Source organism: Rousettus aegyptiacus, unplaced genomic scaffold (assembly GCF_014176215.1).
Source record: "Rousettus aegyptiacus isolate mRouAeg1 unplaced genomic scaffold, mRouAeg1.p scaffold_m13_p_6, whole genome shotgun sequence".
Taxonomy (NCBI): Eukaryota; Metazoa; Chordata; class Mammalia; order Chiroptera; family Pteropodidae; genus Rousettus; species Rousettus aegyptiacus.
In genome coordinates, this window is record NW_023416309.1 from 91,261,416 (window position 1) to 91,278,185 (window position 16,770).

Sequence of the window (16,770 nt, forward strand, 5' to 3'; positions counted from 1 at the left end):
ATTCCTTGGCTTGTAGATCCCTCGCTGCAATCCTCATCGCCATCTTCACATGGCATTCTCTCTCTCTGTGTCCCTGTGCCTCAGCATGGTATCCCAATAAGGACACCGGTCATTGGATTGAAGACCCGCTCTTATTTAGCATGACCTCATCTTAACTATGTTTGTGAAAGTGCTATTTCCACATTCTGAGTTTCCAAGTAGATATGAATTTGGTTGAATAAATATTTTTGAAGGTATTCTGTGAGAAAATGTGGCAGTATTTTTCCAGAAGATCCTAGATTATAACTGGGGATTCAAAGGGGAAAGTTGTTCGGGTATTATGCCCTCTTAGTGCAAATTTTTAGGTCAAGTAGCCTTTTGAAAATAGAGATAGCTAACATTTGATTTGTATTATTTATTATTCTCACTTTTCTAATTATTTATTATTATTCTCACTTTTCGAGCATCTATAGCATCGAGACCTCTTTTATTTTCCTCTCTGTAGTTACTAGCTCCAGTGAAAAAAAAAGCATTAGACTAGAATTTTAAAAACTTGGCTTAAAGTCTTATTCCTGTCATTTACCATCTATCAGCCCTGAGCAGGTCACTTCCGTGAGCTTCAATGTCCTCAACTGTAATGTAATTAAACTAACAATTTTTTTTGTAAGTTTGTGACATTTTTACCTCTGAAGTTATTAAAACTTAAACTGCACTAAGATGTTTGGGATATTGAATTTTATTGAGGAAGCAAGGCACTATGTAAAATCAGAAATAAAGTTGTATCCAGAATAGTTAAAATACAAAATATACTTTGGTGTTTTAAAGAATAAACTCTAGTTGGCTGGAAATGCATTTACAGAAAGCATGGATTTATCGGGCACTATTAAGTAATGTTCCAAATCAGTCGATAAAATACACCATAGTGTACATATGCGTGTATACAACTGAGAACCCATGGAAAAGCTATCTGATTGAATTTCAGACGCCCAACAGCACATAGCATTCTATGTAGGTATTTGATGTATATTTCAGTTAGTAGAAAAGAGAAATGGAAGAGCGAGAAGGAGAAAGTAAAGGAGAATGAGCTGATTATAATTCCATCGCCTCTCTGGGCTTCAGTTTCCTCACTCCTAAAATGGAGTCGGTAATTCGTCTTTTCTTTAGAGCTAACATTGGACGTGTGGCGGCGGTTTCCGTATTTATCACCTTATCAAGCTCCGAAGCGCCTAGCACCCCGCCAGCACAGGGTGAGTGCACAATACATGCTTCTAATGAATGAAGAATGACTATGTCCTGACTATCTCAAGCGGTTTCTTTGAAATGTGGCTCGTTATTATTACCTGTAGCATCCTCTCCTGCTGAATATAAATTACCATCCCAGTTTGCCTTTTGCCAAGTTTTTCTTTATTTAGCAGTCTCTGCTTTGGCCACTAGATGGCATAAGAGGACAATTCCTTAAAGAGGGAAAGACTGCAAGCTGCTCCGTTGGCGCAGTAAGAATAAAGCAAGCCGTCCGTGGGGTTGATTAAGCAAAACAAACAGCCAGCGTTTCACCCAATGCGTTGGAAGGAGCAAAACTTCCACGGGGCTGGACTTGAAATGACCTTTGAGCACTGATAGGTACAAAGACAAAACACTCTCTGCAGATAGTAATAAGATACCAAATCAAAAAGAATAGCCTTGAACGAGCTATTCTGTGGCACCACAAAGAAGGAATCAGCAGAACTGAAACAATACGAGAGGAGGCCAGACCGGATCTACCACCACGATTAAGGGTTATCACCGTTGCTCAGAGAAAGCTGGAGCTGATGTGAAAACTCCGCTCGACAGAACAGTCGCTGCATGTATTTCGGTTTAATTGCATGTGGACCAAAATGTATGTAGTTCTCATTTCGAAGTCAATTTTAGCAAATCTTTGTGTCGTCTATTTAAAGTCGTCAGAGAGCTCTTCTGAATATTGTTACATGGAAGAACCTGTGCCGTGCAGGCATCAGTTTACTACAGAAGTCAAGAATCTAGAGTTCTGAGTGGGCGAAAGAAAGTCATTAAGTGGTACCTAATGCTGCCTTCTAAAGCCTTGCTGAGGTCCGGGGGCGCTGTACACAGATGCGCCAGACAACTCCACTTGCTGAGATTCTGTGTTCACCAAGAAACTTTGTGATTACAAATAGGACTTTGCAGATCTGCATCCAGAGAGAAAAAGTTACGATCATTCCAGCATAAGCCTTCCTGACCTGTGACAGTTGCATTTTCCGCTGTAACTTAACAGATTGGTATTCTGTTTTAAACATCAGCCATCTATATGAGTTTGGTAAGTGTGAATTTGTACCAGGAAAAGGATTCCTCTTAACAAAATGAACTATAAAGCCTGTTGGACCCAGAATGTGGACAGTGAGTTGAATGCCTCCTATGACATCTCTTGGCAGCCGATCCAGGCTGCAATGGCCAGTTTTATTCTATGTGCATGATTCTCCATCCTGGTTGCATATCAAAATTATCCATAAAGATTTTTATTAATACATCTTCCCAGACTCCAGCCACAAAGATTCTAAAACTAAGATCTGGGGTTTAGATCTTGGTTTAGAGGGTGACGTTAGGCGCCACCACCTCCACCACCATCACCACCACCACCACCACCACCACCACCACCACCACCACCACCACCACCAGAGGTTAAATATCTCTGACCTGCCTTGGGACACACTCTCCTATCACCTCTTCTTGTCCTTTATAAACTTATACCTACTGTTCTTAAATGGTGAATGTACAATTTGTTTAATATCTGTCTCCCCTACTAGACTGAATGTTTCTCTCATTTATCTCTTACATTCCAAGGCATCTGGAACATAGGAGGTGCTCGAAAAGTATTTTCGAATTCATGAATTTAAAAAAAAAAAACCAACAAATGAAGAAAGAGTGTAAATGTCAGGTACTAGGTGTTTCTGTACCTGGCTCCCAAGGCTCACTGACATGATTGATAATCACTCTGAGTATGGATCCTACGCATTCGCGGCCCTCTTGCATAAAAGGTGACCATACATCACGATTTTTCCAGGGCAATCTAATTACTTAATGGTGTAGTTATTAACAGCAGTTACCTTTGTCTGTTTGGAGAATGAATTGGCAAAACTTGAACCATCTCTTTCTCTGCAGAGCCGAATTTATGAGAGACAGCTTCTGTGTTTTGGTGGCTATCGTATTAACGGCAAGAGCTTAAGTTATTAAACCGAGCCTCTTTAATCTGTGAGGTCTCCTAGAGCCATGGGGATTAATGTATTTTTACTCCAGAGCCAATGTAACTCTTCCTATGAGCTATGGTGGCTGCCTGCAATCCCCAAACTGGCCCCCTTGCCTTTCTCTAGACCTGCTTGCCAACCGTGGGAGACGTCATGGAGTTTTACTTGGAGATCGACCCCGTCACCTTGAACCTGATCATCTTAGTTGCGAGCTACGTCATCTTGCTGCTGGTTTTCCTCATCTCCTGCGTGCTATATGACTGCCGAGGCAAGGACCCCAGTAAGGAGTATGCTCCCGAGGCCACTCTCGAGGCCCAGCCCTCCATCCGCTTGGTGGTGATGCAGCAAAGCGCACCGGGGGCTCCCTGGGCAAGGGGGCCCAGCCTTCATTTTGGGAATCCTGATCCACTAGGGAAGAAAAGCACGATGGTGTGAGGCTGGCTGAGGGATAGTGGGGAGAGAGCATAAGACATCTGGACAAACCATTCTCCAAGCGGCTACAACCTCCCAGCACACAGGTCCTGCTGAGCTACATAAGTGTGAGCTCTTTCTTACTTTCTACTTTCCTATCACACTCTGTGGATAAAGCACGTGTTTAAGGTAAGAACCCCAAAATGGCATTTGGTCAGGTTCTCCAGACGCTGTCGTATAGTGAAGTTGGTTACTGGTACATTCTCGATGATAACTGTCCTTGCAACTTGTAGGAGAGACTGGCATTTGAGTAGGGGTTTAAATGAGACAGCGAAATTGTGTGTGTGTGTGTGTGTGTGTGTGTGTGTGTGTGTGATGAGGGATGAGACTAGCTCAGTTCGATCCTATACTTAGCAAATCCTTTCTTTTCAAGTCAATCACCAAACCTTTGCAGACTTTAGATTCCTGTTGTCCCTATACGTACCAGCTCCTCATATTATGTCCCCATCGTGAGTCAGTGCGGGGAACACAGTAATTTGCAGAGCATTGTGGTTGACCGACAAAGCCTCCACTCACCAGCTGGGTGACCAGGCCACCTCTTTGTGGCTCCAGGCTAGTGGTGGGACCTGCTTATTTCACTGAAAGCGCTTGGGACAGTGCTTGGTACATAAGGTTAGTTTTATGATAATTATAATATTACTCCTTTTCATACTTCTCATCAAAAAGTTTAATTTCTAGTCCTCAAATCTGACCTGGTCTGATACTGAAGACACATTGCACAGCGTTGAGCGAGGTCCTGTCGCTTGTCGTTTCAGGCCCCCCAGCACTATTTGCTCTCTTCTCGTTCCATTTCTTTGTTGCTATTAACTAATAAATTTGTTTCCCTGCTCGTTCATCGATTTTGAATTCATATCTCCATTGCATATGTGTTTCTATTAGTCCTCTCTTCCCCGAGCACAGAGCAACTTCTATGTTCCCTTGGTGATTTACTGAACCCTTGTGTAGAAATACAAAGAAGTGAGTGTGTCATGAGCCTGCTCTTTCTCTTTGCTGTGCAACAGGAAGGGGAGGAGTCGGGCACGACTTAAAGAATGACAGACAAGAAAGCATGGCAGATACTCTGCTGGAAGGTCCACGCCAAGTGCGGGAATCCATGGAGACCTGAGTGCCCAGCACGCAGAAGAATAATAGCGAATGGCCAATTTCAACTTGGACTCAGGCATCAAAAAATTAGAGGCTTTGTCTTGAAAGATGAGCAGCTCTTTTCTAGGAGGACAAACGCGTGTTAGGGGCTTGGACGGTAGGACAGAAGATGGCATTTTAGACAGAAGGAACAACGTAAACAAAGTTTAAAAGCAAACATTGTAGAGTGTATTGATTTTGAAGGTCCGATGACTTCCAAAACTGTGAAGAAAAAAAAAATGGGACATTAAATTTCAATATATCCCAGAGAAAACTGAAAAGGAGGGACTGGTCCAATCTGCCTTGCCATCTTGAGCAATGGGTATTGTTTTGCCTTTGGATTGGTAAGTAGCCATAACAAAAATAAAGATGATCTCATTATTTTGCTTTCATATTTTTAATATTTATTTTCAGTGTTGGTCATATTTTATCAGAAAATCACATTTTTTCTTAAATACATAATTTGAAAATTGTATTTAAAATTCTTCAGATAATTTTTTTTTCTTTTATGGTCAAGAACCATCTCCACTTTAATAATGAACATATAACATGAATGGGAAAATACAGTAAATTCTCAGACAGCTTCTAAGAGCCTGCCCTTCCTTTAGCGTAAATTTCACCTGAGCTAATCTTATTTCTTTCGCCTGTCATGGGAGCATATATATCAGTGGAGAAAAAAAAAAATCAGTGGACTACAAAAAAAATGATGACAATAATTAATTTAGCTTTTAAAGAGAGAGAAACATAAAATGTTGAACTCGTCTAATTTTAAAGTTAAGACTATGAAGTAAACATTCATTCTATATTTTAAAAAAAATACATATATTTTTTTCAATTATGTTTCAATTTCACATTGGGGCCAAATGAAAAGATTAAAAGAGATAAGTAAAAATCACAAGAGAAAGAAGAAAAATCACAATAAGAGAAAGAAGAAAAAGAAGAACAAAAAAAAAATACAACAGCAGATAAGGGGAACAGAAATCAAGTCAGGGGAAAGAAAAAGAAGGAAAGAAGGAAACTGAAGAGACTCTAAGAGGAATGTTGGAATAAAAGGTGTTAATCTTTTCTAAGCCTTGGGATCATTTGACTCGTGTTTCATTCACTTTGTGTTCTTGAAGCAGGAAGCAGGTTCTCAGCATTGAAAACAATATTTTCCGAATAGCATGTATGCTTAGAATCTACAGGAATTAGAAGTGCCTGAAAGAATTTTACCAATGAGGAAAGCGGCCTAGAAGGAAGAATGATTTTCCCAAGAGTATGTGGCTTCAGATCTGGGACTAAGATCCTATTATGCCGTTTTCCTTTTTGCCTCCCTAGTGCTCTAGAAAGAGCACTGTCTTACCTGCTGTATTTTAAAGCTTTGTGATTTATTTCTTATTTCTAAAATAATGTTTTATTTTCCAATGAGATTATTAGTTGCACAAGTATGAAATTCTAACTAATGTGTTATATAACCTAATAGAATGGATTGCTAGTTAGAACAAAGAAGTTACTTTAGCATCTAAATACTGCCTTATTTTTGCTTCCTTATGGGATTAGGATACCCTATTTTACCTACTTTTAATTTGTTATTCGGCCATCATGCACAATTTTTATTAAAGCAAATGTAATTTTTGGCCTAGTTTGGAAGATAGCTGTGGGAAAGACACACACACACACACACACACACACACACACATACACACACACACTTCCAAGACAAGGAGAGAGAACATAGATATATCAGCAGTCTGCTACATGCCAGATACTTTTTATTCATATCACATTTAACCTTCCTCCTCCCTGTGAGATAGACACAATTAAAGCTAGTTTAAAGATAAGGAAATGGGAGCTCAGGGAAATGCCTTAACTTGTGCATGACCACACAATTGGTCCACGTGGGAGGCAGAATTTGAACTCAGTTCTCGGTGTGTCACCTTCTACCTACATTTTTACAGCTGTTCAAGAACAGCAGCAAATCTGTGTTTATCCTACTCCATCTCTCTCCACAGCTAGAATTGCACACCTAGGAAGCGTCCCAATAAATGTCTATTGAACAACCTAATCATCTTTCAGATTTTCTCCTCTGACCATAGGTCCCAGCAGAAGAAAAATTATAATTCTGTCAGAATATTATTCCATAAGATGCCAGGGTGGCATGAACTAAGAAAGGGCTTTGCATCTAAAAGGCTGAGCTCAAATCTCCTTCTGTCATTACCTGCAGTTGAGCCTTTTATGCATCACTTAACTTCCTAAGCCTTTTTCTTCACTTTAAAAGTGAGTATGTTAAAGTAGGGGAGGTTTGGAATCATTTATATGAAGTATCTGGCATATGGTAAAATTTCAACAAAATAAAAGCCACTATTATTCTACTAGCAGTGTGATGAAAATAAGTAGGGGGCTTCATCACTTGGAGGCCAAAGATTGCTCAGGCAGGCTCAGGCTCATTTACGGGGGTACTGAGGAGAAGTACGAGTGTGGAGAGCTCCCATGTGCAGCAGAAATTTGGAAAAAGGCAGAAGTGTTTATTGTAGGTTGAACTGTGTCCACCCGAAAGTCCATAGTCTTTTCTCTTAGTACTTCGGAATGTGATCTTATTTTGAAATAAGATTATTACTGATGCAGTTAGCTAAGATAAGGTCATACTGGAATAGGGAAGACCTCCAAATCCAATATGAGTGGTGTCCTTATAAAAAGGGAAAAATCTCGATACAGACATATACACGAAAAGAATGCCATACGGAGACTGGAGTTATGTGACCACTTGCCAAGGAATTATGAGAAGGTAGGAGAGAGGCCTAGAATTGGTTTTTCTCTCTCAACCTTCAGAGGGAGCCAAAACTTCAATCTGAGACTTCTAGCCTTCAGGACTGTGAGATGATAAATTCTTGTCATTTGAGCCACTCAGTTTGCTAGGGTTAGGACAACCCTAGAAAACCAATACAGTGTATAAAGGGAGTGTTTAGAATATTGGTGGGATACATAACATTTCGAGGCCCTTTTGGGTCAGCGACATGATTCTTTTGGATGTGACATCATGCTGACTTGGGACCTTGGGCAGAAGCTAGAAGGCCAAGCTGTGTCAGGGTTACCTAGGAAATGAACCCTGCACAAGCAGAATAATCATGTGTTGTAGTTTTAAAGAAGGTGAAATCCAGTGAAAACCTCTTTAGGAGAAAAATTGCTTATTGTTTTTCTAGATAGAATGTAAAAGATAATTGAGAGGAATAAGAGTGAGAAACTCTTGGTTCTATAAAGAAGAGCAAGGGACAAATCACAAAGAAAAGATGTTAGGGAGTCCAAGTGCAAACCTATAGGGTCGAAACAAAGAAAGCTCAGAATTAGAATCCAAATCCCTGCAGGATATGTTATAGATACTTCAAAAGCTACTTAGTGAGTGCCAGGCACATCATTGAATCTGCCTGAAAATTTATAGAGGGAGGAATCATTATTCTTATTTTAGAAATAAGGGAGTTTCAAATTGTCTTACATAAACCTTTAATTTAGGTTGACAGAATCTGGTTAGCAGAACCCAGAGATTCTGACTTAGTCCCGTGCTTGCTCTATAATTCCATAGCTGCCCAGAATCTGTGCAGTCACAGAGGGATTCAGCCTGCTGGATTCAGAAAGGCCACACATTTGCAAGTTGTCTCTCACTGCCTTTACTTTTGAGGAGCACCGAATAACTCGATCCTCTTGATAAGGGCGAAAGTCCCTGAGAACTAGAGGGCAGACACAGTCCAGTATTGCTAAAGAGTATCAGAGATGGTCTTTTTCTCATTACTTCATCTTCCCTGAGAACAGCAGTGGTTGAACATCAAAAGTGAGAGAGCATTTATTATCTAATCTACCTCCATTTTAACAGGTCATTTGGACTTCGACCTTCCTGGGCTGTCATGTTCCGGATAAGATCTTTGTGACACCAGGATTAAGAAAGATTGTAGCTATTTCACATCCCCCCAAGATAGTAGGAAGTGGTCTGCACATATTTATCTTTTGTTCAAGGTTTCTCTGTACTCAACTGTTGTCTAATTAAACACCACCCATATGCTAGGATCTGCTGACTCTTTGTTTGGCACATCTACAGCCTGGTGGCCTCACATGCGATCTAAAGTGGACAAGCCTGCAAAGCTCAGAAGATACTGGAACTATGAGGAAAGATGAAGGGGACTGAGAGAAAAAAAAAAAAAGCAGGCTGCTCCAAGGCAGGGCTTAAAATTGTCTGCGAGCAGTTCAGCCGAAGAAACGTAGCAGTGGAATTTGGAATCTGAACTGTTTGTCAGAATTGATACAGACATTCTTATTGTGGAAATTTATCAGTGAAAAGTTGTTTGCCATGAAGGGACTCAGAAAAGCTACTATTATGATAGAATTTGGGAGAAGACTTATACATAATTGCCATCATACACATGGCTCAGGAGGAAAACCAGAGGATCCAGACAAAGAAATAATCGGTTTCTTGAATGGCAACAAGCCTGGATTTGACAACTCTCACCATTAAGAAAGTCTCCCTATTTAAAACTTAAATTGCTTCTGTGCTTTTACTTCACATTCCCTTGCCCCTTTTGGGTTTTATAAAGAAGCAGCGTTTATATAACGATTTGCATAAACATGTCTCGCAAAGGTAGCCAATCAGATTAGATCCCAAGGTAGAATTAAGTGTGGTAATAACAGTTGGTCCATACCCATGGATGCATATGGATCATCATACCCATGGATAGCATTGTGATGAATCACCATCAGCTGTGAGGTGTGCTGTAAATCATTTGTTACTAAAAATAAATTATGAAAGTTTGTGAACGATTTACCTATTTTTATATAGGGCATGAATCAATCACGAGGCCATCATCACTTCTTTGCACCTCAGTGTCGTTGTTCAGGTACTGGTGGAGTTACACTTAACGTGAAAGCAATTGTGTATACCTGCTGACCACTGTCTATTCATATATTTGTAAAGCACCTACTTCGTGCAGGCCTCGTACCAGGTGATATATTATGCACACGACAGATGCAAGTTCTGGCCTCACGAAGCTTGCCAGGTAGCAGGAAAACACTGCTAAGCACTTTGAATAATATTGTCTGAATCTTCACTACAGCCCTAAGAGGCACTATTATTTTCCCATTTTTATACACTTTTTTTTTTTTTGGCAACTATGACTCTAAAGCCCATTCTTAAAACCAGGGCCTCCAAACACTTGGAAGTATGCATTCCTTACAGTGAAGAAAATTTAGGCTCATGTAAATTTAGTATGTATGCATATATTTAGTATGTGTATATATATATATATATATTTAAATAGTACACGTATTTAAATAAGTATAGATTTGTGTATGGATATACATTGTATATAAACATATACATATATTTATAACTTATATGTACATCATATGGATCTTCCCACATACCTCACCTTGGAGACCCCTGCTTTGTACTAATCTACCACATGGCCTCCTGATTTTGTCTTTGTGTAGCAGGAATAATCCACCTCTAATCTCCCTTCACCTAACCACAGCTTTTGCTCTGGAAGAGTGGGGATGGGAACCCCATCTAGGAACTTGATCTAGAAAATATTTTTTTTTGACAAAATAAAAAGCAACGATTTTCAAGTTTGGACTAATCTTTCTACCACTAAGGATGTTTGGGCAGAATTCCTTGCTCAGTTTTGTTTAGATTCCAAGGTAAGTTCTCCTGTTAGTTTGTAAATGCTGCTCATTTCTTTTGAGTTCTTTTCTGGCTGCACCTTAAGTACCCTCACAAATGAGTGAGTGTCTTGTGTTATCTGTTTCAACTCCCCACAGCACCCAGGAAGAACTGACTCCATTAGGAAATCTCCATCCTTTGGTGATGACTTTGTTGAAAAAAGGTAGACTTTTTACCTCACTTGTGGAATAGGAATTACTCTCCCATGGAAGCTAACTGTCCCAGATGCCGTAGGGAGGAAGGCAGGCTGCTCTGACGTCCCTAAGCATGAGAGGCTAGGAACATGCAGCAGATTCATTGTCATGAATGAAGGAGCCGAGATGATGCCGGGGCTGTCACCAGCCATCTCTACAGCCACAGCAAAGGGGAAGGCTGAGAAACTGCATCAATACAAATGAGTCCTTCCACCTCTCTACCTACTGTGGTCCAAGTATCCCCCAAATAGCCCAAAATTCCTCTTTCCCTCTATGGAGATGCCTCTACTGAACCACCAGAAAAATGGCTGCAAATTCCTCTTTGACTTGACACTGCCAAGCCTCTGTTCCCTCAGACTCTGTGCTCGGTTCTTATCCACATTCCTTGTTCTACATACACCCAGGCACAGCAGCCTAGGGGCTTCTGGTCCAAGTTCTAATTCTAACGCAGTCACTAACAAAAAGAGGCTCTCTTGCTCCTCTACAAAAAGAAAGTAGTGAAGTTAATTAACAATTTTCCAAGGTCCTTCTAGCTCTGGCACCTTTGACCCTGCACCCTTTCTTTTCCTGACCTTTCCTCTCTCTTCCCACCCTGCCCTTTTGGCATGAAGCAACTCATGACAGGAGGATTTGTTCTGAAAAACCACCTCTAGTTGTGACATTATTGATCAGGGAGCTGCAAAGGGAAGCTTAACAGAGGGCTGAGTCCTTTTCTTTCACAGGATGCAGGCACATACCCCATTTTCTAACATGTTTTCCATCTGACATTTCAAGTAACTATCCCCATGTTGATGCTTCTTCAAGTCAAGGTCTGTTTTTCACTCTTCGAAAGGAGCATAAACTGTGACAAATGCTCTCAGTTTAGGCATATGTGATGCACTGATTTCCTAGGTGCTGGGATATATTAACAAACTTATTGTCCCCAAATGGAAATATAATGAACTTACCACCAAATATGGGATGTTGACAACGTGAAAGAGATTAGATTTATTGGAGCCTCAGAGACCATCCTTAATTTTTAGTAGAACATTGCCTTTTATTTCCAGCCTACGTGAATTTCAATTACCTTCCCTCTATAACCCTTTTTAAAGATGGTTGCAGTGGTTAGGACTTAAAACAAATTGTTTTAAGTGGGTGTATTAGTTAGAAATTGTGTTTGGCTATGACTAACAAAGACACAAAATACAGTGGCTAAAACATGATGGGGCTGTTCTCTCTCCTGCAGCCTAAAGCTGGGAGGGAGATGGTCCAGCCTGGTACAGTGGCTCCAAAATGTCCCCAGTGTCCCAGGCACCTTTATTTCTGCTCCTCCAGCTTCACTTCATGATTTCTATCCTTGAGGTTGTCTTTTCATTATAAGATGGTCACTGCAGCTCCAAACCTTACTTCTGAGTTCCAGGTAGAGAGAGAAATAAGAGGGAAGGGCAAACAGGCACATCCTCGTCAAGTCAGCTGAGAGGCCCACTCAGCAACTTCTTTTATTTCATTGACTGGAACTTAACCAAATGTCTACTCTACCTCCATCTGCAAGGAAGCCTGGCACATGCAAATTTTTGCTGGGTTTATTGACATTCCCCTTTAAAATTGGGGTTTCCTTAAAAAGAAAAAGGGAAAGAATGAATGTGGGGTAGGTAAATTTTGGAGATTGCTTTTCCTTCTAAAATTAATACACGTTTGTATTAATTTTAGGTAAACATGAAAGCTGTGAAAAAGAAAAAAAATCATGGTAATTCTAACTACCCAAAGTGACCTCCAGTAGCATTTAGTGTAACTGTATGCTTATTTTTTTATTAATATTTGTATTTTTTCTGATTGCATTTTTCTGATTATAAAAGGAAAGTCTATTCGTTGGGGAAACTTTGAGCAAAGTATAGAGAATTGGAATCCCCATAATCCCATTACCCAGAGAAAACCACTATATAATTTTGTTGCATCTCCTGCCATTTTTATGTATATTTACATATTAATAATCATAGTGTATGTATGTTGGTACCTTTTTTTCACTCTCTAAATAAAACGAATGAATTTACATATGATCCTACCTATCGTACCCTGCATATCCCTCATAATACAGCATTCGAGATCATGGCTGCAAATCTCTTTGGAAGGTGCTTGAAGGAGGAGAGAAGGAAGAGCACAGTCTGGTTTTCTCCTGCTCTGCTTCTGGGAGACCATACGGCAAATCTGGCTCACTTCTCACTCTCACGCTATGACTATATCATATGCTCTCCTTTCTGTACTTTTCCATCTTAAAAAATGTCAAGTATACATGCCAAGAGTTAAAGCGATCCTTCAGGGAACATGAGTCGTCATGCCCATTCTTACCGCATGGCTCACAGGTAGATTTTGCTCTTTTAAATTCATAGGCTCTCAAAGCTAGACAGGACCCTCATGGCCCACCTATCCCAAACCCTAATGCAACAGCAAAGTGAAGCAGAAAGGAACAGTGCCCTACTCAAGATCACAGCTGGCATGGTCAGAACCAGAATCCAAGCCTCCCACATACCTTTCTAGTGATTTTTAACTCTATTTGAGATGCTTTGGATGATGCAACTAATTGGTAAACTTTAAGGGTGTCATGACTCATCACAAAAATACACAACCAACTACAGGAAGTTGCTTAAGGCATTAACTTAAGCCTCAAGATTTATAACTTGCTAAGGGTAGCATTTTTCAGATTGTCAGTTCCATTTAATATACCCAGATTTTCAGAGAACACATACACTCAACAGAAAACCACTTTTTTAAATTCAGTGTTCACTTGCTATGAGCTCAGACCTTGCTAAGTGCAATAGAGGTCTGCTATAGATTTATAAAACTTGCAGCTTTGTTGGGGAGGATAGAGAGACACATAAGCCAATATGGTGCATTCATACAATGGAACCTCACACAACAGTAAAAGGGAATGAGGCGAATCTGCGTGGATTCCCGTGGAGATGCCCGTGATATGTTGTTAGAAGAAAAATGCTGCTTGGAGAGGAATTTGATTGTATAGGTAGTATGATGTCTTCTCTGTTTACAAAAAAAAAAAGATATTCATTCGCATGTCTATACTTTTTTTATGTAATAGAAAATATGTAGACAAATACACCCAAACTTTTAACAGTGGCTATTTAATGGAATGGGGTTTTAAAATGGGGAAATGCCATTTTTTAAAAGTTGTTTTACATACTTCCTTCTGTTTTCTAAATAGAATAATGTATAAGCAGTTTCCCCATCATATATTTTAAATAATCATTGTCTACCACAGAGGAGTTGTGACAGTTAGATGAGTTGCTGTAAAAAAAAAAAAAAAAGCACATACTAAGAGCTCAATAATCATTAGCTGTGTTGGTGATGATGATGATAATGATGATGGTCATGATGATGATGATGATGATGGTCATGATGATGATGATGATAATGATGATGAATACTCACATGCTGTTCCTGAGCACATATATTCATGCAAGTTATTTATAGGGCAATTTGACCAGATATATATGCCAAAAGCCTTTAAAATTTGAAAACGATTTTATCTAGCAGTTTTATTTTCAGAAATTTCTAATATGGAAAAAAATTTAGTAATTATATAAAAAATATGTACAAAGATGAATAAAGAGCAAAATGTTGACAATGAGCTAAATGTTCAAAAGTAGAAATTGTTCAATAAATTATGGTGTATCTTTACAATAGAATAGTATGCATTTTTTGTAGCAGTACATTCACTAACATGGTCATATGTTAACAAAATAATATTAGTTAAATAGTATTAAGTAATAGTATGCATTTTTTGTAGCAGTACATTCACTAACATGGTCATATGTTAACAAAATAATATTAAGTAATATTAAGAAAAATTCCAAATAGCATGTGCAATATGATCCTTTATGGAACAAAAAAGTATTGTGTGTGTGTATGTGTGTGTATGTGTGTGTGTGTGTCTAAAAGCACATGCACTTACATATGAACAGTATTAAACCCTGGGCAAGTGTAAAATTTTTCTTCTTTATACTTAGGTGTAGGTTCTAATTTTTCTACAATGAATATTTATTATTTGTGCAAGTATTTAAAAGAAAGGCAAAGGGCCTTTGAGGGAGTGGTTTATAACAGCCTCCATGCCAACAGACTGGCCTTGGGATGCCTCTGCCTGGAAGCCAGAAGAGATGCTAGTGCTTCTAGTCTTCAAGGATCAAGTGGGCATATTTTTTTCAGTGTCTACTATAGACTCAGCAGACTGAATTGGTCTAGTGTCCTGGCCTGACTCAGGAGACAGACTTTTGGATGTTGACTGAAAGCCAAAAAAGGAAATAGAAATAGATGAGCAAAATCGGGTCATGCCATTGCAATCAGCAGCCCCCCAAAACATATCTAGTTCTTATGATGACCATTCCTCCACGTTTGCATGGAACAGTCCCAGTTTATGTCTCTTCTTTCAGCATAATTATAACACTCCTTTCATTTTTGATCATCCTACCCATTTGAGATTTGCTTATTTGTTTCATTATTTGCTTAAATTTGTTCCTCTAGTTGCTGTATTTCCTGAACATTTAAGTCAGTTAAAGGCTCAGTTTAGGTTCAATTTCTTTTTACGTAAGAATTATCTATGGATGGTTCTGTTTGCTGTATATTGCTCCATGCCTCCAAACATTGTTTAGTTTTCCCATTTTTAGTGATATGCAAATTGATGTGTGGATTCATGTGATATCAGCATGATCAAGCCATTGCAAAGTTCTTTATCAACCTTTCATCTCATGGTTTCATCCACTGTTGGTCAATGTCTGAATTATTGCATTAGAGGTTAGAAAATATTTCCAGCTCTATCATTCCTTTCACATTTAGTGATTGGAATTCTTTTTAGAAAAGAATGTCTCTCATAATGAGGGCTCAGTTACTCTCGGTGTAGTTTATACAGGAAGGACAGAATAAATGCTTAACTCTTTCTTTTTAATGGCCAGTTTTCAAAGTAAGGAGTTGAAACTCTAGTTACTTTCACTAGTGTCCAGGGGTTTTGTTGTTGTCATTGTACTATTTTTTGAAGTTTTTATTTGCTTGTTTTTTTGTGTGTGTGTGGGGGGGGGAATTTCTTTTTAAAAAGGCTTGAGATCATTAAGAATTTATTGAGTTCTTACATGTTAACTGTAAATACATTTATAAAACAAATTATCCTAGTAAATTAGGAGCTGTCTGTATTAGTGTGTAGCTGGCAAGTCCAAAATCTGCAGGGCAGGGAGGCTAATTAGAGACCCAGAGAAACGTTGATGTTGCAACTTGAGTCTAAAGGCTTTTGGAGGCAGGATTCCCTCGTAATAAGGAGACTTAAGTCTTTTTCTCTTAAGGCCTTCAACTGATTGGATGAAGCCCACCCACATTATGGAGGGCAATCTGCTTTTCTCAAAGTCTACTGATTTAAATGTTAATCTCATCCAAAAAATACCTTCGCAGTAACATCTAGACCGATGTTTGACCAAATAGCTTGGTACCATGGCCTACCCAAGTTGACATATAAAATTAGCCGTGACATTATCTCTATATTAAAAAAAAAAAAAAAAACCCAACAATATAAAGTAAGACATGCAAAGTAAGCAATAGAATCCATGCTTACTTTGGTGTTCAAAGATGCGAAAGAATTCTTAGGCTGAACCAAACAAGAAAGGTTTGAATTAGTAATTTCTGTATGTTCTGCTGGCTTAGGTTCTAGACTTTGTATTGGCAAAAATGACTCTAGTCCCGCCACATCTCATGAAACCTTGTGTAATTTACATGAGTTCACTGAGTTTCAGAGTCTTCATCTGAAAAGCACAGATAATAACAGCTGTCCTACCTGCCATTATATTTTGTTATGACAGCTAAATGAACTGTGTATATTAAAGTACTTTTAAAACTCTACATATTACACAAATATAAGGTGTTATTAGACTACTTTTTGTTAAGAACCAGTGAACCACAAAGTGTATAGCAAATGTGCTTTAAAGCTACGGCTATGAGTACAATGCTAATTATGGTGTTCAATGACTTTTTCTTCATTTGAGAGGACATCACTTTTAGGCCCCACATTTTAAGAAGAGAGAAAGTTGTCACTCTCCTAAGGGAAAAAGAATCAGAGTAC

At 39.1% G+C, this 16,770-nt stretch overlaps 1 protein-coding gene across 10 annotated transcripts in view; it reads right to left on the reverse strand.

Moving 5' to 3' along the window:
- LOC107515746 (60S ribosomal protein L10a-like) overlaps positions 1–16,770 on the reverse strand; it is a 226,600-nt gene that overhangs the window by 174,112 nt on the left and 35,718 nt on the right. The window lies entirely within an intron of this gene.